The 27,370-nt window shown below is 39.8% G+C and overlaps 1 long non-coding RNA gene across 1 annotated transcript; it reads left to right on the forward strand.

Moving 5' to 3' along the window:
- Nucleotides 1-6,033: 6,033 nt before the first annotated feature.
- LOC143124410 (uncharacterized) lies at nucleotides 6,034-8,358 on the forward strand. The gene is made up of 3 exons (XR_012987036.1): nucleotides 6,034-6,744; nucleotides 7,920-8,180; nucleotides 8,326-8,358. It is a non-coding gene; the product is annotated as an uncharacterized LOC143124410 (long non-coding RNA).
- The last annotated feature ends 19,012 nt before the right edge of the window (nucleotides 8,359-27,370 follow it).

Raw genomic sequence — 27,370 nt, forward strand, 5'->3', positions numbered from 1 at the left:
TGGACGCTTCCTACAAGGACTAGTTTACCGCAGAGAACGTCTAATAAGGATAGGACGATGTTCACATGAAATGTAATTCCCATTTCTTCTTGAAGCCGAAATAAATCTGAGGATGTTTATCGGACATGCTTGGTTTTTACTGCAGGTACGTTAATCTTATACACTGCATGAAAAGTGTGATTTCCGTCACTATGCGGCACTGTAGATTGTCGTGGAAGTTCAGTTTAATGGCTGTTCGCGGCAGTTTGCAGGCAATGCCAAAAACTGCCATGAATTGTCAGAAATTGACGTGGGCCTTGCTTGGCAGTCGTCCGCCCATGACCCCCCTCCTCCTAATTCTAGGGGAGGCTTTAACATGTAAATGAAAATGATGTGAGCTATACAAATGCAAATCAGGGTAGCAGGGGGAGTGAACTGTGCATGCTGTCATGACTGTGGCCTTTGGTCTTGCTTAAACAGTGGATGTGTTAACCACACAACTCCCAGTAATACGCTCAACAGGCAGAAATGATGCTGGGTATGACATGTCTGTTCCCTGCAAGCTCCAATAATGTAACCTGACTTAAAACAGTCGATAGAGTTTAGATTCAGATTTTCTCAGCTCTCTGAACTCTGTGCGAAGCTGCAGTCCCGGTTAGAGGCGACTCCGAAGTACAGAGCCACGCACAATAGGCGTCTGCACAACGGACCTGCCTCGGAAAGAACGCCGCCAGTTACCTACAACCCCGAGGAGTCAAACGGACAGTTCACTGAGTTGTAGTTTTTGGATCATCCTCTACCCATGTGTGGGCAGATCCTCGCTTTGTATATAGTTGTGTTTGTTTTAATAAAGCTCTTTCTTTGCATAAACATGTTCCTGGCAAATGTTCATTTCCTCTATAAATTCATTCATGTCCTTGATGGTAGCCTAATAATAGTGTAGTAGCCTAGCCTACATAGGATAACAATGACATGAATATACAGCAGGGCTATTCAATTAGTTTGTAATGGGGGCCAGTTCATGAAAAGCATCACAACTGAGGGGCCGGAGAAATGCGGCTTGAAATATGAGTAATCACATTAACAGCTATATACAATGGATTACAACAGCAGCAATATGGGTGTTCAAATGTTGTATTTTGTACATGCATAACAACATCATTGGCTGGTTGATGGTGGCTAATATGGAATGAAATCTGTGATAACAGATAACACAAATGGAATCTGTGCTTTGCACAGTAACTGCTAGGTCCAAGATTTCCAGTGAGTATAAACAGGATTCAAACACTGTTCAGGTGAATTAAATGTGTAATCAGTCGCATATGTAGCTCTTCTGACTTATTCATGGGTTTCATAAGGTCCCTTTCCACAGGTGTATCAAAGCACCATGCAGCCTGCATTGATAATCAAGGTGCTTGATTTTATACACCTGTGGAAAGGGACCTGATGAAACCCATAGATATATACACTAGATGTCGCCTTGACTACTGCTGTTCATTGGAACGAATGCGTCAATCGAGACGCCATCTTGCTTCAGTGATCCACTCCTCTATAATGCATTAGCGTCAATCTGGGCAAAGATCTAGCGAAAATAAAATCACCATAAATCGTCAAAATCTCAAGCAATTATCTAATTTTTTGGGTTGTTCCAACTGACAGGCATGTATTTATGGTTGAGTCTACAGAAAACTAAGCTTAAGACGATAATAAAGATACATTTTACCCGTCTAGCCCCATAGACTCCCATTCATTCTGCACTAGCTAGCGGCGGCCCCTAGAGGAACAATGAGTAAACTGCAACCAGGTTCGACAATGAAAGTAAACAGGCTCTTCGTAGACAGGCTCTGGTTGAGGCCACATACCCCTCGTCTCGTTTACTCATGTAAGTTGTAATCTCACCAGAAGTTGCTGTAGATCTGTAGAACATTTACCTCTGCTACTACATAGGCTACGCCAGTCGTTACTTTTATAATCATGGGTCAGTGCCATGGGCAAACGAGATGTAGCTGAATTCATAAATGACAAAGCCATGAGAAAGGTGATTTTCTTACGTTTCAACAACAAAGAAGCCGATCTGCCATCATTGTGAGAAGTTCCCAAATTTGTCGCTTATCGCTAAAAAGGTTTTCTATCGCTGGGGATGGCCAAACGTCGCTAAATAGGTAACGCTGACAATACAGGAGAACTAGTTTAGCGATTCAGATCCCTGTACAAAGATGGCGGCGGTGTTGACGCATGCTGAGAAGCAGAAGGCGACATCTAGTGTATATATCTATGGATGAAACCCATGAATAGGCCTACTTGTTACATTTGACGTTCCCACCATTTTTGAGATGACCGTGACCCCTAGATTTTTTTTAGCAGTGGGGGCAGGCCAGTCATAATAGCCTAATAATAACACGGGGGTCCGGGGGTGTCTCCCCCGGGATTTTTTTTTATTTTCTGGTTGCTAATCACGCTATTTTAACATCTTTTTTCTGACGCACCTCACGTTACCCCATGCATTAAACCAAATGTCACTGCTTAAATAAATGAAACACATAGCCTACTGAACATGGGCATCGTCATAGTTCACGATGACAATGAAAACGTTTAGCCTACTTGGTTTCTGACAGAAATTACGTTTTGTGCCAACATATTGTAGAAACACAACCAAGGCCTTTATTTGGTGAACGGAGGTGCAAATCATCTCCTTTACTTTCTTTATTATAAAGTCTACGATTCACTTTAACGTTTTGCCGTCGCCATTTACAAATATGCAATTTACCTTCGTTAGGCTATCATACTTTTTGCTTCGAATCGCAATTGAGTGCGCATTTAATGGAACATGCCACATGATTTCCAAGAGGCTTTTAGACAGGCTCATTTCAGACTTCGCTAGTGTATAATTGCATTTGTTTATGTTGTAAGACGTGAAGAAATGAAGGACATCGGCAATAGCCAGGCTACTATATATAAATACTTTGAAATTCCCTTTGAGTCGGATCTGCTCCACCTTTCCACCAAGTTTTGCAGAAATTGTGCCCGTGTTTTTTTTTGCGATATTGTTGACAGAAACTATTTGTGTGGTGCAACCTGTTAAATATTAGTAGTCTAGATAAACTCCAACTTGCCAATTTAGGTTGAAACTAAACTATGGCACTTACGTTCAGCTTATAAATGTACAAATGTAATGAATTGTAATGTAGCCTAACTTGTTCAATGGGCTGAGGTGCAGTGGCTGCAGGACTAAAGCGAGTGAGAGATGCAAGAGTGGACAACAGCTCGTGCGCTTGCTAGAGATTACATTTTTTTTAAAGGGCCCGCGGGCCGCCAATTGAAGAGCCCTGATATACAGCATAATATGAATGAATATATATATATATATATATAGTAGCGATCTCACCCTCAGACAAGATTCACCTTTGGCCAGGACGGCCATTTATTGGAACAGGAAGACTCATACGGACACAGACAACTACATAAGGCAACACAGGGTTAGTCTCAGCCGCACATGCAACACACAATAAGGGTTTACCACACACATCAACACGAGGATAAACACATGAGGTACAACTAAAGAGACTAACACGCTAACAAATACACAACATGGTACACGCAACTACAACTATTATAATCGACATTACACATTCTAGCATTCACTCGCACTGCATTCTGGGAGACACTCATTCAACGTTAGACATGTACATCCACCGACGCTACAATATATATATATATATATATTATTATTATTATTGGGGTTTACATTTATTATGAGGCAGGGTGACCAATAGGGAGTGATTTTACTTGTTTGAAAGTTGTGGTTTCATCCAATACTGAGTAAGGAAATTCAAGCCTGTTCGGTTCCGACAATTTGTGGCACAGACAAACGGCGACAAGCGCGGGTTGCAAATTGTCGTCAACTACCGAAAATGAGGGAGATCTCCGGTCGTTTACGGGGACGAAAATCACACTTTTCATGCAGTGATAATATCAATAAGGACCTAGGTAATGTTACATTTAGCGTTGGTTGAGTGATGGAGGCCAATTTGATTGATTGCATTTGTAGAAAACTATAAATGAGGTTATACCAAGCAAATTGATAGCAGCACTGTAATTGTATCTTTCGACTGTCATTTGTTGCACGTGCTACAAAAATCATTCTGTGCAATGGAAGATTTACCAACGTTACACCGGTCTGATACAGTTTTGCCTATACATGCGTGAGACTGAGACGCCTGTTTATTTTGTTTTAAGTGCGTGCAGGGTGTGAGAGGGGAATCGATGTGCTTTGATTCCAGCTTGGTAGTTGTAGTCTGTGAAATTAAAAAGCACATGTGTGTGAAGTATCCAAACAATGACACCTTCATTTCATTATGGCTGCTTTAGCAACACACCTTAAGCTACTGTGTAGTGGGTCCCATTTAGAAGTGGCTACTTCATTCGCGCTTTCCTTGACTCATGGAGCTGCGTGAATTTTATTACAACTTTTTGCCACGATATGGCAGTTTAAGTTCGCTTGATACTGTAATTGGCGTAAACCATTGGTTTCCAAATGAGATTTTATTTGTGTCGCCAGCATAGCCTATTGACAATTTATGTTGTAAATAGGCCTACCTTATAAGCCTACCTGTAGCTTAAGGAAGCTAACAGCTTTCTATTAGGATCTAGTTTGTTAGTTACAGTTTTGTCATAACTCCCTGATGCATTTTTGCATTTAGAATAGCCAGAGCGTGGATATCTCAATCGGAAAATTAAACAATATCGGGCGCCTATGGACTAGGCTGGGTGAACCCAGCCTGATCTGCCCGCTATTTATTTTTTGATTTCTTAAAAGATTGAGCTTGGTCTGGTGAAAGCCAGACTAGCCATGGACCTCAGTTACACAATGCAAGGGAACATGAATCAGCCTATATTTGCACGAACAATAACGGACAACAGCTCTTCAACTTTGGCCTGTTAAAATGTGTATGAACAGTCTAGCGACGCATTTCATCAAGGCCCATTTGGACATGTCAGTTATTTGCACCACTGGTTAGATGTAAAACAGCATTTCGTTTCAGACTACTTAATTTGTGCATTAACAATAACGTTTCATACTACTGTTACTTAATTTGTGCATTCACAATAAAGTATCACATGAACTAAAGATGACTAAAATCTTATGTAGAAGAAGAAACATTCACAAAAAATCCATCCATCCAAAAATGACCTGAATGAACTTGCCATGGATGAACTGTGATGAACTGCCCTACTTGTGATTGTTTAGAGATTTAAATAGCCTTGCCAATGAACTAAATCACACATTCTACTTGCTAGATACACGTTAGCATGGCTAATAACTGCTTAGCGACAAAATAATACTTACAGCATGCGGTTGTGATGACCTTACGGTCGGAACAGCCCCCCCACTAACACAAAACGTTAAGGGAACGTTCGGGAACGTTAGTGTATGGTTCCCTAAAGGGTAGTTCGAACCAAACCAAAAACTAACGGTTAGGGAACGTTACCTAAGGGTTCCTTAACGTTCCTAAACGTTAAGGGAACCAACCAACCAAAACGTTCTCCTATGGTTGCACAGTACCTTCACACAACGTTCCCGTTTGGTTGTTATTGGTTGTTTTTGGTTGTTCTGAGTGCTGTTTTGACATGTTTATTTTAACCAGCTCCGTTTAAGTTTTTGAAGTAGGCCTAGCATATACAAGGTTTGCAGTCACTTGATATTCACTAAAAATGATTGGCCTTATGTAATCAAATTAAGATAAGGAGTAAGAGAATATATTTATTTTTAGGCTGATATCAATTTTGCTATAAACAATACTTTTGTGCTTGATTTCAGTTTTGTAACCGTATGAAGTGAAAATGCTTAAAACACGAATCTATCAATAAAACAATTTTCACTTCTACATTTCACATTTCACTTAGCTCAATATAAAAGTCCAACCGTTACACCCCCACGCCAGTAGGGGGAAGACAACGCCTGGTCTGCATTCAGAACCGATTGCAGTTTCACGTTGGATTAAACAAACAATAATACTTCGGTAAATAAAATATAAAATATTTTTATAATAGTTTTCTGCTATCACTAGAATACATTCAGAACATGTTTCATTTGTTCCTGTAGCCTACCATTACCATTTTACATTCACACATGTTACATTATTTGCATTCGAGGCTTCTGATTAGGTGGCAATGACGTCAATGGTAATGCGTCTCTATTCATTCCAATTCCATGCCGTGTTAAATGTGTTATATAGCATTGTGTGATTGATTGCGCCTCTATCAGCGTTAGAAACTGGAGACAATAACAACACAAGCTCCATTTCAGTTTTTGAAGTAACATACAAAATGTTTGCAGTCACTTGATTTAGATCCACTCAAATGATTGGTCTTATAAAATCTAAGTAAGGTAAACATCATATCAAGATAATATTTATTTTAGGCTAATATCAATTTTACTAAATAAAAAAGATATACTTTTGTGCTTTTTTTTACGTATTAGGTGAACTTTAAACAAAAATCTATCAATAGAACACTTTTCACAACTAAGAAAATTCACTTATTTCATTTCACAATTCACTTCAGTTCAATCAGACAGGCTCTCCCTTACACGTAGGCCTACCCCCACGCCAGTAGGGGGAAGACAGCGCCTCTGCTTTCAGGTGATCGATTGAAGTCTTGTCCTGACTTCCGTAAACGGTCTCTGTTTGAATTCCGTGATTCTTCAACACCGCTGGAAGAAGTCTTGGAATGGATTACACTCGTCTTGAATTCGATCTCACGAAAGTAAGTGAAATATGTTACAGTTTCATGATGTAGGCCTAGTGGTTGTAATGCAAGGGTTTGAGGTTTAACCTTAAGTCCTTTCACTTGTAGGGCTTTGTTATATTCCGATTCTGCCAAGTTTGTAATTTACTAGAGCACATTGCTCGTTCGTCTTTGTTTGAGCTGTTCTCAACGTGTTATGTTTTGCAGCATTGTATGTTTTGTGTCATCGTGTTAACCTGCTCACGTTGATGTTACAAATAATAGCACTAGGCTACCGTTTCTTTTAATTAGTTTTAGTGTACAGTCAGTCCTTTTAGGCAAGTCACTCGGCAGCAGTGGTGTAGGCTAGTGGATATAGGCCTACTGTATGTAGCTGGATCTAGGCTACTGTGATGTAGGCTAGTTAGCTGTAGTGGGTAGGCTATACTGTGATCAACCCCAAATGTATCCTAGTCTATTTTAAGTGGGTATACTGAGATGGTGAGGCGTTTTAAGTTGGTATAACCTACTGAACAGTCCTGCATATGTAGGCTACACTAGAGCCATAGAGATGGCTATAGTAGGCTACACTGTCGGCGGCCATTTTGCAACACAGTTGATCGGATAGACGATTCAAGTGAATAGACCTCTGAATTTTGCCTTCAAAAAGCTGAGATCCGGTAGCCTATCTTGCAATTTTTGCTATGGGAAAATAACATGGGGAGAGAATTATTGCACTGTCCCGTGGACGAAGAAGTCTGAAATGCAGACATTTTGCTCAACACACGTTTGTCCTCTGCCTTCGAGTGGTAGGCTAACTGTGATCTTCAACAGGCCTACGTTAAGACAGCAACTTAGATTTTTGCTACCCCAGACCTAACTTGCAATGTAACTTGTCATAGGTAGTTAGGTTAAATTAACACCCTGATCTCCTTATAGGCAAAGATGGCAGTTTTGGTTCCTTTTTGTAGGCGAACTTCAGAGGTCTGAGGTCTACGCCCATGCATTTCTATGGATGCTGTGTCTCCCCATTAGAAATTCTCTGGGCTACAATACAAAAATCAAGTCAAAAGCTGGGCCAAATATCCAGTTAAGAAAATCTGGTTGTGTACAGATGACTGATTGCTGCAATACTATCAATAATAGTTTTCTCTATATGGAAATACTGCTTTGCTCTACTACTGGCTCACAAAAACGTTGTTCTCTTAACGTAGATTCATACACCAAAGCTATGGAAAAATGTCAGCGGCTGATGGACACTTCTAGCATTGAGGCGGAAGAAGATGCGAGCGTCCACAAAAGGCAGTGCATGGTCACGTGATGGTAAGACCTCTTAAATACAGACTACATTATTTGCACAATTCAAATATTCTTTTTGCAATCAGTGCAGATTGCATGGTCTTTTATTTCAGATGAATCCGTTCCGCAAGCAAGAAAGCATTCCAGGATGGTGCGTGTGCCTGGAAGCCCTGTCTGTAAGTTAACATTTATACATGTATTATTTAAGAAAACCAGTTGAGTCATATTTCCTACCATGGAACTACTGACATTCATGTTTATTAACCTAGTGCTTATCATGTTACTGTTCTGATGTATTTGTCTCTTCCTGCCTTTTATTAGGTCAGCAGATGTCACTGCCTCCACCACCTGCATGTGAGTTTTTCTTTGTAGCGATTGTTTAATGTAACAGCATAGGTTTATCTTTTGCAAATGTCATGTGCAAGAAACCTACCATAAATTAACTGACCAATATTCATATTTAATTTCTTTTTAGATGAGTCAACACCACACAGGCAACCAGCTCATTGCCCAGAGCTGGATGGGTCTATTATAACGCCTGCCACTTCATCTTGGGACCCAGTTGAAGGTACAGTGTCTTTGAATTTTCCATTTCCAAGTAAATACAATTTCATGACAAGGAACTTGAGAGTAAGTAACTTTTTTGTTGTTGTAAACAGCACAAGTGACTCATCACACAGAGGGAGGTGGCTTGGCCATGGAGACGGAAATAAGAGGTAAGAACACTCACTTAATTTGTTCACATATGCAGGTATATAATGTATTTAACAACTAAAACTAACACCATCCATTTTCCATAGCAATAAGGACAACCATTACCGCATGGCATAGCGAATGGACGCATTTGAGGAGAAGATGGATGAGCTGCTCATGCTCTTAAGGAGCTCCCAGTCACCTCCCTCTGCTCCAGTCGGTGACATATTGCTGTCGTCCTGCTCGACAGTCACTGAGCTGCAGGAGAGGAGGAACAAAATGCCCTCCCTCCAGGACTTGTACTCTGGGACCTAAGCGGGCAGAGACCATCACCAAAGACTCCACATATCCTGCACACACACTCTTTAACTTCCTCCCCTCTGGCAGGCGCTACAGATCCCTGCACACAAAAACAACCAGACACAAGAACAACTCTTTTCCCACTGCCGTCACTCTCCTGAACTGCAGATAAGTGGGGTCATCCCCACTTTGACCGTTTACCTGCCCATTACATACTTTATCATTCCAATATACGTCTTGCACTCTACATTTGCACTATTACTTTGCACTCAACAGCCCACTCCATGTGTACTTGTATTGGTATTATGTCTTTGTATATTGTGTTGGTATCTGCCACAATGTATATTGTTGTCTATTGTACAGTGTGTCTATTTGTTGAATGTAGCACCTACCAAAGTCAAATGCCTTATGTTAATATACTTAGCTAACACTAAGTCTAATTTATATATATATATATATATATATATATATATATATATATATATATATATATATATATACACAGTGAGGCCTTTTATATTGTTTTTTTTGTCTTTTGATAATTTTATATTAAAGTTATAAGTTCCATCGATTTTGCCAGTTCATTCTTTCCTGCTAATATATAATAATGCATTCCTGCTCGTGCTGTTTAAAGTAATTAGTATGCAAAGGTTGCAATGTTAGGGGAGGGTTCCCTAAAGGTTGCAATATTTAGGGAAGGGAACGTTCCCTAAATGTTAGGGAACGTTATGGGAACAGTTAGGGAACGTTAGGGGAAGGTTTCTAAAGTTTGCAACGGTTAGGGAACGTTAGGGGAAGGTTTTTTAAAGTTTGCAACGGTTGGGGAACGTTAGGGGAAGGTTCTCTAAAGTTTGTAACCTTTAGATAACGTTAGGGGAACGTTCAGGGAACGTTTTATATAACCAAGAACTAACGTTTCCGGAACGTTCAGCAAACTTTCCATGGGAACCAAAACTTGCTCAAAAACTAACCTTAGGGTAACGTTTGGGAACCAAAAACTAACGTTTCCGAAACCAAAAACTATGGTTCCTAGAACGTTTTGGAAACCATAAATTGTTAGCTGGGCCCTCGTTTAAGTAACAGCAGCTTAGCAAATCCTGCTTAACTGTCCAAGGTTTTGAAAACTGACTTCGGTGAAATGTTGCAAATTAATAATGGAGTGTCGAACTTTGCAGGGATCTTCTGGTAGAAAAACATTATCCATGCCCCTCGAACTTTTGAATCCTTGGGAAGACTATGGAAAGTCTCAGCTTTCTTTGTAGCCTATATTTCAGCCTGGAACACTGCATTTACGACCGTGGCTCATTTTCGATGTCCTTGAAGAACTGTCTGCTTTATAATTCCTGTGGAAGTAAACGAGCAGGCAGCTAAACTAGTGTTTGTCTTATCTTCGCTCTCCATTCACGTTCCTGGGCTCAGAGCACCAGTGGGCTAGCCTAGAAATCTAGACGCACCCTAGCGGCGACAAATTAATTTGCTCAGCCTGTACGTCTAGTATCGAACCATAGGAATTTCTTTTGGCTTAACACCGTGGATGTTATCCAATCACAGCGCTCTATTTCGTTACAGAGTCTTAAGGCGGGCTTAACAGGATAACGACAGTCCTGTGACGGTGAACAACAAGGAAGGTGGCTATGGCGAACGAAGAGCGGTTGTTTGAATCGGCGTTGGCGTCAACTTTGGAGGAGTTGGACTTGTGCTTTTCTTTGAAAGTTGAGCAACACAATGCACTTAAGTCATTCCTTTCTAAGGATGTGTTTGCCGTTTTGCCTACCGGATACGGATATGGTCGTAGCGCTGGCCTATTGCATGCCTAGGCAGTTTGAAAGACAATTCTCTGCCCGCCCCTTGGATTAAGCGAGGTGAATGATTCGATGCCAGACTATACATCTCAATGATATAGGATGGTCCCGCCAGGCTACCAGTGGGCTGGTCTGTACACTGTAAAAAATGTCCGTAGAATTAACTGTGAATTTATGTAAAATCATGACATAAAAAAACTGTAAATACAAAAACAATGAAATAGTGTGTAATTTACATTAATATGTTGTTAATCTCCGACCCAAATGCAACTGTCGATTTGACAGTAAGAATATGTTGAAAATATCATATTTTTTTGGAGAATTTACAAATGACTGTAGTTTAAACACAGATAAACTGTAATACAAAAGAACATGTGATATAGTTAAAATAACATCATAGCAGTGTTAGAATAACATTTTTTGTCAGTAGGCTCGCTAGCGTAGGCTACAGTTTGTTTAGGCTATGCCAACCATATTACATTTTATTACAAATTCAGGGTGTAGCCTGTCATGTCACCATAGCTGGTGGCTCAACTTGGTTTCAAAATGACACACTATTCCATGGATTGTCAACCGAGAACGGCCTAGGCTCCTTGAGTTTGAGCACCGGCCAGCAGCTTACTTGGGTGTTAAGAAGTGAAGTTTACCCATGTACCCATGCACTGCTGCTCAGCTAGTACCAGCTAACTACCATTACATAGGTCTGTTTTTTTTTTTTTAAATACAGGATTGTGTCATTGTGATTTAATTTTAAATTCTTTTGATGCTTTTCATTTTAAATTTGACATTTCCGCAAAAACAAACGGCTGTGTTTTAATTTCAAACTAGCTGTGCTCATTCGTCGTCCACTCACTGCTGAGCAGAACGAGCAGAACTAGTTTGTTTGTTTCTGATATCGCTGTTACCATGACGACCACTGACCTAACGGCTGAAGGCTGCTGCTGAGCTGACTGCGCGGGCCCAGTCTGTGAAAGCCTGTTGTTCAGGTAAACTGAATCTGATTCTTAAACTTTTAATGCATGACGTGGGCGATAAGAAAAAAGAAATAGCTTAATGTTATGTCTGTGAGAGAAATTGTCAGTCGTAGTAATAATGTAAGGTAGGGTTTACTGAACTCTCATTTCGCTTTTTTCCATTTAGTTGTTGCCATGTGGGAGCTGAAATTTGACGTGTAGAACTAGCCAGCTAACATAAGCTTAAGTGGTGGTTTTACATGTAGCTAGCTTCTAGGAGGTCCTAGCCTAGCAGCAGCTACTTTATATTGAATTCACGCTCGTTTCATGCTGTTGTGAAGTGGTGGTTTTGGAAGGTTAGAAAAAATGTTAACTTGCCATTTCTGCAGCAAAACATTACAAACCTTGAGGGGTTATGTGCTGCATTGTAAAATCCACAGGAACGAGCCCCATGCGTTTTTCAAATGTGTTAGCACAGACTGCAAGCGGACTTTTAGTGCCTATGCTGCTTTTAAAAGTCATTTCTATCGAGTTCACAACATACCTACACCCTCTGTTACTGCTGGGGCCATTTTTAGAGATTTTAGGTGTGCTATTTCGCTGTGTGAGTGTCAATTTCACACAGTCAAAGAGCTTATCTCCCACCTAAAAGAGCATATAGCGGAGGGGCGACCTGTGTCATGCCCAGTAACAGGTTGTGAACATACATTCACTGTTAAATCGTCATTTACTGCTCATATGTCACGAAAACACAGAATGTGTTCAGTGGATAGTATAAGTGAGAAGTACCGGGAAAATGTTTCCCAGCCCTCTGTCAGTGCATGTGAAGATGTTCCCCAGAGCTCAAATGATGCTACAACAAATGAAAGCAGTGATTTGCCACAGGATTTCAAAGACACTTTTCTTAGGAATGTCTGTTTATTCTACCTAAAATTGCAAGGGCAGCTCCTTCTTCCAGCTTCAACTATACAGACAATCGTTGAAGAGATTCAAAATGTGCATGATTTGGGACAGGATTACACTTTAAGTAAACTGCAGGCACTTTTGAAAAATGAAATGTGCCTAACTGATGATGCTATTGCTAAAATCTCTGATTGTGTGAAGGATTCAGACCTGTTTTCTGCCTGTCATCAGGGGCCGCTGCGAACAACGTACTTGAGGGCTCAGACTTTCCATAAAATGTTCAAATACATAGAGCCTAAAAAAGTCAAATTAGGAAATGATGAAAATATGACAGAGAGGTTTGCTTACTACGTACCTGTAACACAAACTTTACACAGCTTACTAGAATCAGATCTATGGAAGAATTCAGTGTTACAACAGTCTTGTGATACACAGTCAGAAGACTTTTGTGACATACGTGATGGTCAAAACTTTAAGTCCAACCAGTTTTTCATTGAAAATCCAGGATGCCTCAAGCTTATTCTCTATCAGGATGCCTTCGAAGTTGTAAATCCCCTTGGCTCAGCTAGGAAAAAACACAAAGTTCTTGCCGTCTATCTTTCTGTGGCAAATTTGCCTGCACATGTGCGGTCCAATACCGATCACATGTCCCTTGTGTTATTGTGTGTAGAGAATGACCTGAAACAGTTTGGAATTGCTAAAGTCTTCTCAGAGATGCTAGAGGATTTAAAACATCTTGAGAAAAATGGAATAACTGTTGGTGGTGAAACAGTCAAAGGGGGTCTATATTGTATTGCAGGAGATAATTTGGGGTCACATAGCATTGGTGGGTTCACTGAAAATTTTAGCCGTTCTGAGTACTTTTGCAGATACTGTGAAATCTCAAGAACCGAGTTTGAGAATGATCCAAATGTTTGTGGTCCACAGTGCACTCCTGAAAGGTACAATTCTGCACTGCTACAAGCTGAAGACGGAGAAAGCAGTAGAGGCATAAAGGTAAACTCTGTTTTCAATGCTCTTGAGTCATTTCATGTTTGCCAGCCTGGTCTCCCACCTTGTTTAGGCCATGACATATTTGAAGGTGTCTTATCCTATGATGTTGCACTGTACTTGAAGTACTTCATCAAGGGGAAAAAATGGTTTACATATTCACTGTTGAACCGACGCATCAAGCAGTTGAAGTACAAGGGATCGGATGCTCTCACAAAGCCATCTGCTGTCAACTCTGAGGGGTCCAAGCTTTCTGGTCAAGCTATCCAGAACTGGAATTTATTAAGGTTGCTGCCTGTGTTAATTGGTGACAAAGTCCAAAATCCAGAAGATGATGTGTGGCAGTTAACTCTGCAGCTTAAAGATGTTGTTGACATGATTTGTGCACAAAAGATTTCATTGTCCCAAGTAGCCTATCTTGATATTTTAATCCAAGAATATTTGGAATCAAGAAAGTGTTTATTTCCTGAGACTACACTGAAACCCAAACACCATTTCATGCGTCATTATCCGGCACTAATTTTGAAATTCGGCCCCTTGATCAGAGTATGGACCATGCGTTTTGAAAGTAAGCACAGTTACTTCAAGAGATGTGCAAGGCATTTAAAAAACTTTAAAAACATATGCCTAACGTTATCCGAGAGACATCAAATGTTTCAGGCATATCTTTCAGCTGGGCCAGGCTGCAGTCAGCTTCTGCAAGTCAAAGACAGTTGTACTTTTTATCCCAGCCTTTACAGTGATGCAATTAAACAGGCAGTGAGAGAGTTTGGCTTTTCAGAACACAATACTAGTGTTTCCACAGACATACAGTACAAAGGTACTTCATATAAAAAGGGACATTTCCTTGTGTCAAAAAATGATGAGTCCATCGAATTTGGAGAACTTCTCATTATTTTAGTTCAAAATGATGCAGCTGTGTATTTTGTGGTAGAAATACATAAAGCTGACTATCATTCTGAATACCATCTGTACTCAGTGACAAAACAGAGAACAAGGTTGCAATGTCTTAACCTCAATGACTTGGTGGATTTTTATCCATTACCATCATACATTGTTGATGGACACCAAGTCATTCCTCTGAAACACAGTGTGTTATCAAAATAAACATGGTCTTGACCACTGTGCTGGAGAGTTAGGGTAACTGTACAGTAATGCACATATTCTTAACAAAAGACAAAATGCTATTTGGTAAATGTCACAGTGACACCAGTTTCCCTTTTATATGAAAGTGTTTTAAAAAATGGAAACGTGTAAATGAGAACTGATATCATTCTTTCTTATTCTAGAAAGGCCTGACATGGAGCAAACATTTCTACACAGCGCCATAACTGAGGTCCTGCCTGACCTCTCAGAGATCAATAAAACCATTCTAGAAGAGCATTTACAATCCCTCGGGGTTGAGACATCTGATGACTTTCAGTTCATCGAGGAAGCCGATTTGCTGACAGCGTTAAGGCCCATTCAAGCCCGAAAAGTCCTTGCTGCTTGGAAGTTAAAATGTAAGTCAAGTTTTGCAGTACAGGATGCAACCAGTGCCCAAAGTCACCAGCACAAAAGATGAATCAGGAATGTGGAAGCATTCACATTTGGGCCCTGATGACGATAAGATGTCCTCATTGTTGTACAGTACTGTCTAGAAAAACAAATTCTACTTTCTGTAGCCCTGGTACAATTGCACAGGTACAATATAGTAAATAGTTTAATGATAAATATAGGATAATATATACAATAAGAATATAATATAGAAGGTTAAAAAGGTTAAAATACATATTTTTCATTGTTTGGTAAAATCTCAAGTTCATGGGTTAAAAATGTAAAAAAAAAAAGTTACAATTTCATGTGTGTCATCTTCATTGAGTGTTGTCTTCCTAGAGAAGTGTATCGTTAATGTTTTTTGTTTTTTTTTTGTAATTGGCTGATGTGTGTGCTTGCAGGGCTTACTCCTGAAACGGACAAAACGGACAGCTCATCTGCTGTTGCTCCGGAAGGACCTCCTGTGTCCTTGGAGTCTACTTCACCCAGAAGTTCATCATCAACCTCATCCAACAACTGCCAAAGCCCTAATATAGACTGGGTGGATACTTTTTTGATACCGTGGGATAAGTTCCCAGAAGAACTTTTACAGTCACTTGAAAGAGGGAAACGACCAAATCCACGAATGAGGCGGGAGATGGTCCGAATCGTGGTCTCTGAGATGATGCAAAATAGGTCTTGCATTAATAAAAAGAGCGCCACAGAAGTTGCAAAAAAGATGGTGGCAAAATACCCTAAGTCTTTGCAAGATGTAATAGAGGGAGATGTGATTGGGACAGGCTACCATTCTCTTGTAAAACAGCTTCAAAATAGGATCGAGAATGTGAGGCGATCTACAACCCCAAAAATAAGAAAAAGGAAGCATCACACTGATTCTGATGGCACAGACGAAGTCCCTCTAGAGCAGAGAGCAGCAGTCCAAGACACCTATGGATGCACTAACTGGAATTTAAAATTCCTCCCCCTTGGAGAGACCCCAGAGAGCCAGCAAGAACATGAAGAAAAACTGAAGATGATGTCTCAGCAACCTGATGTTAATCCAGACGAGGTCAAACGTCTGATGAAGTTGACCTTTTACACGCAGCGCAAAAAAGTCAACCAGGGGCAAAATATCAAGAACCTCCTTGATGAGTGGCCGTTTTTGTTTGATGACCTGGGTATGGCAGTCCACTTTCAGGAACTAACCGGAATTGGGCTGAAAGAAGTTTTCTTGCGTAATCTGGAGCTGAAGGGGAAAAGGCTCCTCAACTACATGAACACAGTTTGTATGCACAAGAGCAGAAAGTTCCTGCAGGCAGTAACAAAGTATCAAGTGATGAGGGGAGAGCAGAGTGGGTGTTCTGAAGACCTCAAAGACATGATGTTGCTTCTGCTGTCCTACTTTGATGAAAAGGAAGATGCCATGTTCTTTTATGTCGAGGACACATGCCTGGCAGGGGAAGTACAGATGGACCAGCTTCCCTTGACTCCGACGATTGTTGTTTGTGGTAAGTTAAAATATATTGATCTTTCTTTCATTCTCTCTCTCATTCTGTTATCCTTTGTTATACAATGTTTTTTGATACAATAACCTCTTAAAGTTATTCAAAGTGGATTTTGAAAGGCCCAATATGTCTGTCCCACACCTTGCACACACTGATTTCTGAACATAATGCTCAAATTGATTTGTGTCTTGTTTTAATTAAGTTTGAATTATGTCCCCCTTGTGTTAATTTTTTCTTAGGACGATCCTGCTATTCTGCAAAGCGCTTCATGTTGAGTGTGGATCGAAACATTGTACAGGACAGCATCCCCTCCTTCGTTTCTGCCATATGCCTGATGTTTGGGAGCTACTATTGCTTCAACATACATTACCCAGCATGCCTGGCATCAACACTGGAGTTTCTGCAGAGGTGTGTCTTTTTGGTTTTGATTAGGTTTATCTAACATTTTCACTTTACAGTCAAGGTCAGAATTATTAGCTCCCCTTATGAAATTAGACAAAGCTCTTGATTTCTCCATGAAAATGGCCATTAACAACGCATGTTTGTTATATTGGAAACATACACTACATAGAAAATGTTTACTAAGTTTGATTAGGGTATTTTATTGATACAATGAGTTTGAACAAAAAAGAGCAAAAATGAGACATCCAAAATGATTAGCCCCCTGGCCATTAGTAGTCAATAGTGTAACTATTAATAATTAATAGTTGTTTGTCTTGTTTCCACAGGTGCTTTTTCTCCATTAACCCTGAGAAGGGCACTAAAGTAGAGAAGTCAAAAACATCCCGTCTTCATGTGAACCCCCGAGTCATCACATTGATTCAAGATCTTTCAGATCACGAGTGGCGTGATGCACAGTAAGCATCAGCAGAAGATTTTGTTTATGTTGTGTAACCCTGGAACTGTAGTTTTAAGTCAAGGGTCCATGTTAGTTATATTTCAGTACTTATTTCAGTACACAGACACTTTCAGCCTCAAAGGCAGGGGATGGGGGGGGGGGGTGTATTGATTGTTTGTGTACGTGTGTACGTATTTGTTTCTGTACGTTAGTGTACGTGTGTACGTATTGATGATTATGTATGTTAGAAAATAACACTTTTTTTGTTTTGAGGAGTACACAATATGTACACTTGTTTGATAGTTTTTTTTTACCCCCAGCAGCTGTAGCATTGCCTGGGGACCTTCAGAGCAAAGAGGGTGTCACTTGTACACTTGTTTGATTGATTGTTTTTCACAAGGGTGTCACTTGTACACTTGTTTGATTGTTTCAGCAGCTGTAGCATTGCCCTAGTTAATCCTCAGTGCCAGTATTTGATAGAATATGAGGTTTGAGGTTAATAAATTCTTGGAGAGGCAAGTTATTTGTTTGTTTGTGTTTTGTCAGTACAGTTCTTGAGGTATACATTGCTTTTCCATTTATAAATGCTTAAGCTGTGTACACAGGGTTACATTTTCATCTAAGAGGTGGTCAAGCTAATTGTAATGTCTAAAACAGTTTACATTTTTCACTGAGCAATACATAGTTTATTTAGTATTTAGGTGTTTATTTGACTTTAAAAACTGTAAGACTGTAAAATATATTTGTATGTGTTGTTTTTAAGGAAGAAACTAGCAGCTGTGGTTACCAAAATAATCCCGTAAAAAATACAGTACAAATTCCGTTGTTTTTACAGAAGAAAACTGGCAGCTGTGGTTGCCAGAATAATCCTGTAAAAAATACAGTACAAATGTAAACAATATTACAGAACAACTTGTAAATTTAACATCCTAAAATTGCTTATTGTAAATTGAATCCTGGTAAGATTTAGATGAATTCACTGTTTATTGCACATTGAATATCAGTAAAATTAACATTTATGTATTGTTCATTGTACATTGAATACCAGAAAAATGTACATTTAGTTATCGGTTATTGTACATTGAATCCCAGTAAAAATTACAAGTTGTTCTGTAAAGTTGTTTACATTTGTACTGTATTTTTTACAAAATTATTCTGGCAACCACAGCTGCCAGTTTTTTTTTGTAAAAACAACGGAATTTTTTTTACAGTGTATGTAAATTTTGAGGCGTGACAAATGTACAGGCCAGAGCCAAATAAGGTACCACCTGCGAGTTTGCGTAAACTCACAGCTTCGTTTGGATTCGCCCGTTTTATGGCGGGAGTTTCGAATTGTGAGATTTGCATAGGAAGGAGGTGTCGGTGGGGTTTTGAAGTTCTCTGTATGTCCATTTCACCCACTGAACTATCGCTATTCATCTATGACAAAGTAAATTCGGTTTTGCATTCTATGACCCCTTTAAGCTCTGGTGCATCCTACTTCTATCAATGGTCCTTGAGATGCTTCTACAACTTGATCAGAGTCCACCTGTGCCTAAATTAATCCATTGGACATTATTAGGAGAGGCACACTTCTCTTTATATAAGGTCTCACAGTTCATGGTGTATGTCAGACTGAAAACCAAGCCACAAGGTCGAGAGAATTGTCCGTAGACCTGCGAAACAGGGTTGTGTGAAGACACAGATCTGGGGAAGGATACAAGAACATTTCTGCAGCATTGAAAGTGTCCAAGAGCACGGTAGCCTCCATCATTCTCAAATGAAAAAAAAGTGGAACATTTGTTTTTTTGTGGAGTGTTGGAGTATTGTGTGTAGATTGATGAGAAAAAAATGAATTGAATCCATTTTGAGATAAGTCTGAAACAACAAAATTTGGAAAACTTGAAAGGGTCTGAAAACTTTCCGGTTGCACTGTTTATAATCCCAAACAAATCCTCTTTTGGCCTTTATTCTTCCAGTCTTCTTCTGTCTGAAATAAACAATCAGTATATTGTATATTAATGTACAGAAAAAACATGTGGGTAACTGGGAACATTAAATGCATAAACCTGTTTCTGTCTTGCCTCATGAACTCTACCTTCTGCACTGAGGTGGATGGTTGTCTGGACTGTCCGGTGGTGTAATTACGTTTTCAAGCCTGCTCTCTCTCTCTCTCTGCTATTCTGTTTTGCTTTCTTCCAGTAGGCCCTCTTTCTTCTTTTCTCTCTCTCACTCATATCTGCAACTGTCTTCACCTTTTCCTTGTGACCTGAGCCTGTGCCATGCCTCTATCTGATGAGCCCTGTATCTCCGCTGGCTCTCAGCTGCTGACACCTATTTAAATGTATAATTTTTAAAAGTAAAATAATATAACTATATAAAATGTATATATACACATGTTCAGTCCATATAAATAACATAGAAACAATTAATGATCATGATATGCCATAGAGCACTGATGTAACTTAGTTGAAAGATAGTTGAGCACTGGTGTAACTTAGTTGAAAGATAGTTGACCGTAACTTAGTTGACAATTTTCCTATGTCTTCCCCATAACAGATAACAGAATAAATGTCATTTTTGTGAGCAGGTTAATGTAAGAATTCAACACAAAATGTCATTATAATAAATAAAACTTTTTAGCCATGACAATGTAGATAACATAGTTGACGGTTAATAATACGGCGGTTGACAATATGCTTTTCTACTGTACATCAAATATTGAAAAAACTGAGAGGAAACTCACCATGGTGTGTTTAAAATTGCCTCCACAGAGGAAAATGACATCATATGGTGCTGATCACATGCTCTTGGGACAAACCATTTTTGAGTTGCTGGGGGAGGTTTTGTTTGTAACATAGTTGACCAACATTTTGTGGACACAAATAAATTAACATATTTTAAGTATTTAAATAAATAACTTACGGTAACACTTTATTTTAATGTGTCGCTGTTACAGTGCACTTACCTAATTAGGTACAGTGGTACAACCTGTGTAACAACATGTACTATCAGGTACTATCATTTAGTATTCACAAATACTAAAATACTTACAAGCAAACTACCATAGATCTTTTTCATATGCCATGTATATCTGAAGGTAAAACAGACACAATGTACAGCTAATAACACACACACACGCACACACACACACACTACTCAGCACCACTCAGTTTGATCTCATCAGTGTCTTACTTGACGGATACTTTCACGGAGCTGAGCTCTCCTGCTGAGTGACTGAGGTGGCTAAGGGGGAGTTTGTGTTGAGCTTACAAGCCACCATACCTGACATGAAGGCCAAACACAGATGCCCCACTGCGTCTGTTGTTCTGTGAGTGTGTCTATATCTGTGTGTGTGTGTGTGTGTGTGATAGGCTGCATCAGATTCAGAGTGGCATCAGCACGCAAGAACTTGCAGCGCTGCATAAATAAACCATTATCTGCAATAACAAAAGTTCTCCACAATCACCAAATGTGTGTAGACCTCAGAAATAGTCTAGTATTTTTTCCATAGTTATGCTGAATGCAAAAAACAGCACTTTGTACACATTTGCCATACTATTAACCACATTAAATACATACTTACCCTCCGAATCACAACCTCCAAATTTGCCATACAGGCATGCCATGATTAAAATGTAATATGATTAATATTGCATATAATTATGATTTAAAGTATTATTTTTTTTTAAATGCCATAAAGTCCTACATGACTCCTGGGGGATTTCAATAATGGCATTTAATTGGTAATGCTTATGTGGTGAAAATGCGTATTCTTATATGAAAAACAGGATTCCACAATCAGCACGTGCCTTGCTCTATGTTGTGATAATCCGCATATGCAATTGGGCTGCAAAAATGTCAGCATGTCATTAGATTTGTGAATATGGTGGCAAATCCTACGACTCTCACAAGTTCTTGGCTGTGTTTGTGAAACAAACTTACAGGCCACACAAGATCATTAAGCTTCCAGCCAGACATGTCTGCGCAGTGGGGCGCTCCCCATGTTACTCATAAGCTAAATGGATGCTTACCCTCAGTAGCACGAACTGGATGGAGCCTGCGGTGAGGCACATCCCCACTCGAAGCCAGTGAGTGAGTCTCTGCACTGTGCGTGTGTGTTTGTGTGCGTGTGTGTGTGTGTGTGTGTGTGTGTAAGAGAAAGTGTGTGAGAGGATAAGATTGGATAATCAAGCTAAACCTAACCAGAGATGTTTAAAGAAACCTTCAATTTTGAAATTCAAGCACAATTTAGGCAAGCAAGTGTGTGTGTGTGTGTGTGTGTGCGCTTGTGTTTGTGAAATTGTTTTGGATAATCAAGGTAAATGTGACTCTGACACCCAATCACAGAGGCTCCAGTCTCTCTTAGGATAGAAACCTCAGTGTACAACACACTGAGGCTTTGACATTCTGTAGAAAATATTACAGATTCACGCCCCCCAGGTATTGATTCGAATGGCATTATACATGTGGATGGGTCTGAGAATGTTTTCTGCAGGGTAACATACAATACAACTACCATAGATCAAGCTGCTTCATGCAATAGCATGACTTATGCTTATAGTTCTATTCCAACGTTGATTTCTACCCAACGTATAGTAAAAAGAAAAGACAAATTTAAAACTAGAAACCTAACAAATATTCTTTCCATACCTCAGCATATTCCTCAAAAGCCAGAGGCATTTTCAGCTAACATGGGCTTACTAAATATAGGTGCACTTACTACCAAAACCTTTGCAATCAATGATTTTATTAGTGAAAAAAAATTGGATTTTCTGTTTCTTGTTGAAACCTGGCTGACTTCAGACAGCGAAGCTGTTCTTGTTGAAACCTGTCCCCCAAATTATAATTTCTTCCACTCAATTAGACAAGGCAAACGAGGTGGTGGAATTGCCTCCATTCTCTCAAACAAATATAGCTGCACTAGAGTCAACTTTGGCGAATTCGCTTCCTTTGAGTATATTGCCCTCACTCTGAAGGCTGACCCAGCTGTACTTCTATTAACCTTATACCGCCCTCCTAAACTATGGACTGGCTTTCTCGACCAGTTCTCTGAACTTATGTCGCTCATCATCACTAGCTATGATCGGATAATTGTAAATGGCGACTTTAATATTCATGTCAATAAGACAACTGATGCTAAAGCCAGTAAGTTCCTTAATGTGTTGGACAGTTTAGAGCTAAAGCAGCATGTTACAGGACCCACCCACAACCTTGGCAACACCCTCGATCTAGTCATTTCTAGAGGGATAGAAGTCACAGACTTATCAGTAAATTATATAAATATGTCTGATCATTATTGTGTATCTTTTAATATAGTAATACATACTCCAATAATTCATCCCGAAATTGCAATCAAATCGCGACTCTTGGACATTAGAGCAGAACAGCAGTTCACAGTCCATAAATTTAGATATTTTACATCATCCCATTGATCAAATGGTAGAGGCTCTCAATCATGAATTAGGCGCTCTGCTTGACAGAGTGGCACCCTTAAAGACTAAAAAAAGGCCCTGTAGCAAACTGACACCTTGGATGAACGAAAATATCCATGATCTAAAAAGATCATGTAGAAAAGCTGAGAGAACATGGAGAAAAACTAAGTTACAGGTTCACCGTGCAATTCTAAAAGAAAAAATAGCAAATTATAATAGAGCTATTCGGAATGAGAGAAGGAACCACTTCTCTAAGGTAATTGCTGAAAACAGTGGAAACTCTAGGGTGTTGTTCTCCACCATTGATAGGCTACTGCATCAAACACCTTTTGATACACTCAGTCAGGCATCCTCTCTAAGATGCGAAGAATTTGCAGACTTCTTCAAAAACAAAGTCATTTCTATAAGGGAGGCTATTGGTAACACAAGTAATATGTTTGATAGTACACCCAAAAACAGGCCCTCCAAAGTTAAGGTTCTTTAGCACTATTACTCAATCTGAGCTTGGTAAAATTATAACTCAAACCGGCTCCTCAACATGTGTTTTGGACCCAATCCCTACTAGATTCCTCAAAAATGTATATGATAGCTTAGCTCCCTTTATTCTCAAGGTAATAAATACCTCATTAGAAACTGGTATATTTCCAACTGCTTTTAAAACCGCTGTTGTGAAACCTTTACTTAAAAAGTTGAATCTTGACCATACCAATCTGAGCAACTACAGGCCTATATCAAATCTACCGTTCCTGAGCAAAGTACTTGAATAAGTCGTTTGTAATCAGTTAAATACCTTCCTCAACGAAAACAGTATCCTTGAAAAATTCCAATCAGGTTTTAGATCAAATCACAGCACAGAAACAGCTCTAGTAAAAATAGTCAATGATCTTGGCTACTGACTCAAACAAAGTCTCAATCCTTATTCTTCTGGATTTGAGTGCGGCATTTGACACCATTGATCATAGCATCCTAATTCACCGCCTTGCGAAGTGGGTGGGTTTCTCTGATAATGCTCTAAACTGGTTTCAAACCTACATTACTGGCAGAGATTTTGATTCAGTCTAGGAGATCATGTGTCTGAAAAACATGACTTGCCTTTTGGTGTGGCCCAGGGGAGCTGCCTTGGTCCCCTGCTTTTTTCCCTATATATGCTTCCGTTGGGAAACGTCATAAGTCAGCATAATGTAAACTTCCATAGCTACGCAGATGATACCCAATTGTATATTTCTGTGGAGCCAACTAACCCAGATGGCCTTTGCTCCCTCACTGCATGCCTAACCTCCATTAATCAGTGGATGAGCAAACAATTTTTGAAACTAAATGATGACAAAACAGAGGTACTTTTGGTTGGACCAAAACTAAAGCGAGACATTGTTCTTAGTAATCTGGGGAACTTGGCGCACCAGGTCAAACCAAAAGTAACAAGCCTCGATGTCATCTTAGATGCAGAGTTAAGTTTTAAGCCCCATATCAGTAAAGTTACTCAGACAGCCTATTTCCACCTGAGAAACATTGCCAAAGTGCGGCCGTTTTTAACTCAACAAGATGCAGAAAAACTAATTCATGCCTTTATCACTAGCAGGTTAGACTACTGCAATGCACTTTTCACTGGTCTTCCCAAAAAACATCTAAAGAAATTGGCGCTCATACAGAACTCTGCGGCTAGACTTTTAACTAAGACCAAGAAAAGAGAACACATCACCCCTGTGTTGGCTGAACTGCACTGGCTCCCTATTTTTCTATAGAATTGATTTTAAGGTTATGTTAATTACTTACAAAGCTCTGAATGGCATAGCACCTTCATATATCTCTGAGCTTTCAATATTTTATCAACCACAAAGGAAACTTAGATCATCCAATTCTAATCTTTTAATTGTACCCAAAGTGCTCCACAAGCAAAGTGGAGAAGCTGCTTTTATCCATTATGCCCCAAAACTATGGAACACCCTGCCTCTGTACATCAAGCAGGCGAGTTCAGTAAATATTTTTAAAAAAGATCTGAAAACATACCTGTACAGGAAAGCTTTTAGTTAACTCATCTTATCCTGTAGACTACTTTTTCAGATTATTCTACATCTGCTGCCATTGGAGGGCGCAGCCAGCCAGAAGCAGATGGGCTCCCCCTATTAAGTCAGGTTCTGCTCAAGGTTTCTTCCTGGAATATGGGAGTTTTTCCTTGCCACAGTTGCCATATGGCGTGCTTATGGGGGGTAAAGGGTTAAAGCTGTTATTGTTATATATTATATATGTAATAATGTTATTTTCTATATTTTTGATATGTTGCTGAGTGGATCATAAACGGCCCCAGCAATGAAGAAAAGTGATTGATAATGACTGACTGACTATTATTGTGTTACATGCTTCAAATGTAAAGCACTTTGAGCTGCATTCTGTGTATGAAAGGTGCTATACAAATAAAGCTTATTATTATTATTATTATTATTGATGTGTCTTGGATATGTGTTTTATTGGGATGCTTTCACTGAATAGTAAACAATTAAAATAAATCCTAAAAAAATGTTGGTGTTTGATGCACTGTCTTGGAGCAGAGAGAGAGAGCGGTAGGCAAATGCACAAGTTGGAGCACAAATGCACGAGTTGTTTTCAACAATCTGACAAAGGAACAGCAGGATAAAAATACAGAGACAAATTAAAAGAAAGACAAATGACAAACAGTGTAAACAAGGCTTATCCCACCCAGGCCCCAAAATGTATGCCAGTGTTATACCGGTTTTGGCAACAATCTATTCAAACACAATTTGTGTATGTGTGATGTAAAATAGGCCCATGGACTATTATTAAATCATTAATTTAGTTCTTATTCATTTATTATTCTAATTGCCCTGATTCTGTTGGTAGAGATTGTATTTGTGTTGTGTGTGTTCTACTCCCTTTTTGAGGGGATGTCAAGTGTCACTTGTGTGCTGATGTCAGGTCCTCCAGCAGCTGCAGGGGGACAGTATTCCCATCTGGTGAACTCTCTCAGAGATGGGCTCACACACACCATGGGACACATGCCCGGACACACACATACAGACAGGGAAACTGAGAGAGAGAGAGAGAGAGAGAGAGAGAGAGAGAGAGAGAAAGTGCAGCAGAGCAGGACAATCTCCTAGTTGTTGTTGCCCTATACACAATTCTATCAGTCTCGTCCACAACATACTATCTGTCCTTACAAGTCCCACAATCATTGATTCCGGCCTCGTCATACTCTAACACTGTGTTCAACGCCAATCATCCCTGCCCTCACCTGTGTGAGTACAAGATCACCCCGCTTGCATCGACCGCTGTCAAAGCCCTTCAATGACTAAGAGCAGATGTCTAACCAGGCGGAGACTGACTGTAAGATAGCCCTTATCACATGCAGTGATTGGAAGCCTGGTTTCATATCTGGCTTTCCCTGACTGATTTTGATCACAACATCTTGAATGTGTGAACGCTGTTTGCTGGCATGAGGACCTGTCATTTAGGACTATACATATAAGAAAATGTCATAAGATGCATAAAACAAATCTGAGTTTTTATTTTGATGTTAAAGTAATGAATTGTGCTTGATTGATAATTGAACATAATATGCCTGCCAACCAAACATACATGGATGTTTGTTGCTTTCACAGAAGTATGAGATGGTAATTTGAATAGGCCTATAAACTAGCGAAAAGGCTGATGTTACTCTGCATAACTCATCTATCTATCCTAAAACATCTAAGCAAACATCCCCAGGGCTGACCCCCGCCCCCCTCCCCCCGAATCATAGCAGAGAGCTTCTGCTATGCAAAATCTCGGAACCTCACAGCTCATAATTTTAAAGTTATGGCCCTGCTAAGTGGGAAGTCTGCCAAGCCGATTAGGATCTTTGTGGAGCCCCTGTGAGATTATACGAGACAGTGCTAACAACGGAAGCCCCGCTGCTCTCTCATTTTTAAGGGGAAATAAAAGAAATCCCTCTTCTTCATCTCGGACATAAAAGAAAGTGACTCTACCAGCGGAGAGGCCCACAGATTGCCCTAGCCCAAACAAAAAAGGCTGACTCCTAACATAGGTGAATCTGGGCTGCTAATGGTGGAAGCTCTGGAGCCTCAGGATGCCACTGACATCTCCGGTGTCCCAATTGTCCAGAACACCAGCCAGCCTTAGTAGTTATCAAGTAGGCTAGGTGCCTCTCTCCCTGAGTATTCCAGCAGCAAGTAGCATTTGCCTTTGCTAACTGATTAAAATCATATTAGTAAATAATGGCTGCAATAGGCTGCATGAGGGAGCGCTGTCCTCGTTGCAGAAGGACAACAATGGGGACAGCACCTGCTCTTCAGTAGCCAGATGTTCACAACAGGCGTGAGGATATTTAGGCAAATTGAAAAATGTGCATGGAGCCAAGCTAGGCAGAGCAAAGGTGGCTTTTTTGTATTGCTTGGCAATCGGAAAGTATTTCCTTTGAGTAAAGGCACTCGTAAACGCA

The sequence above is a fragment of the Alosa pseudoharengus genome, unplaced genomic scaffold (genome assembly GCF_046254945.1).
Source record: "Alosa pseudoharengus isolate Yale_2024_CS ecotype anadromous, Long Island Sound unplaced genomic scaffold, YU_APseudo_1.1 YU_APseudo_1.1_scf_15, whole genome shotgun sequence".
Classification (NCBI taxonomy): Eukaryota; Metazoa; Chordata; class Actinopteri; order Clupeiformes; family Clupeidae; genus Alosa; species Alosa pseudoharengus.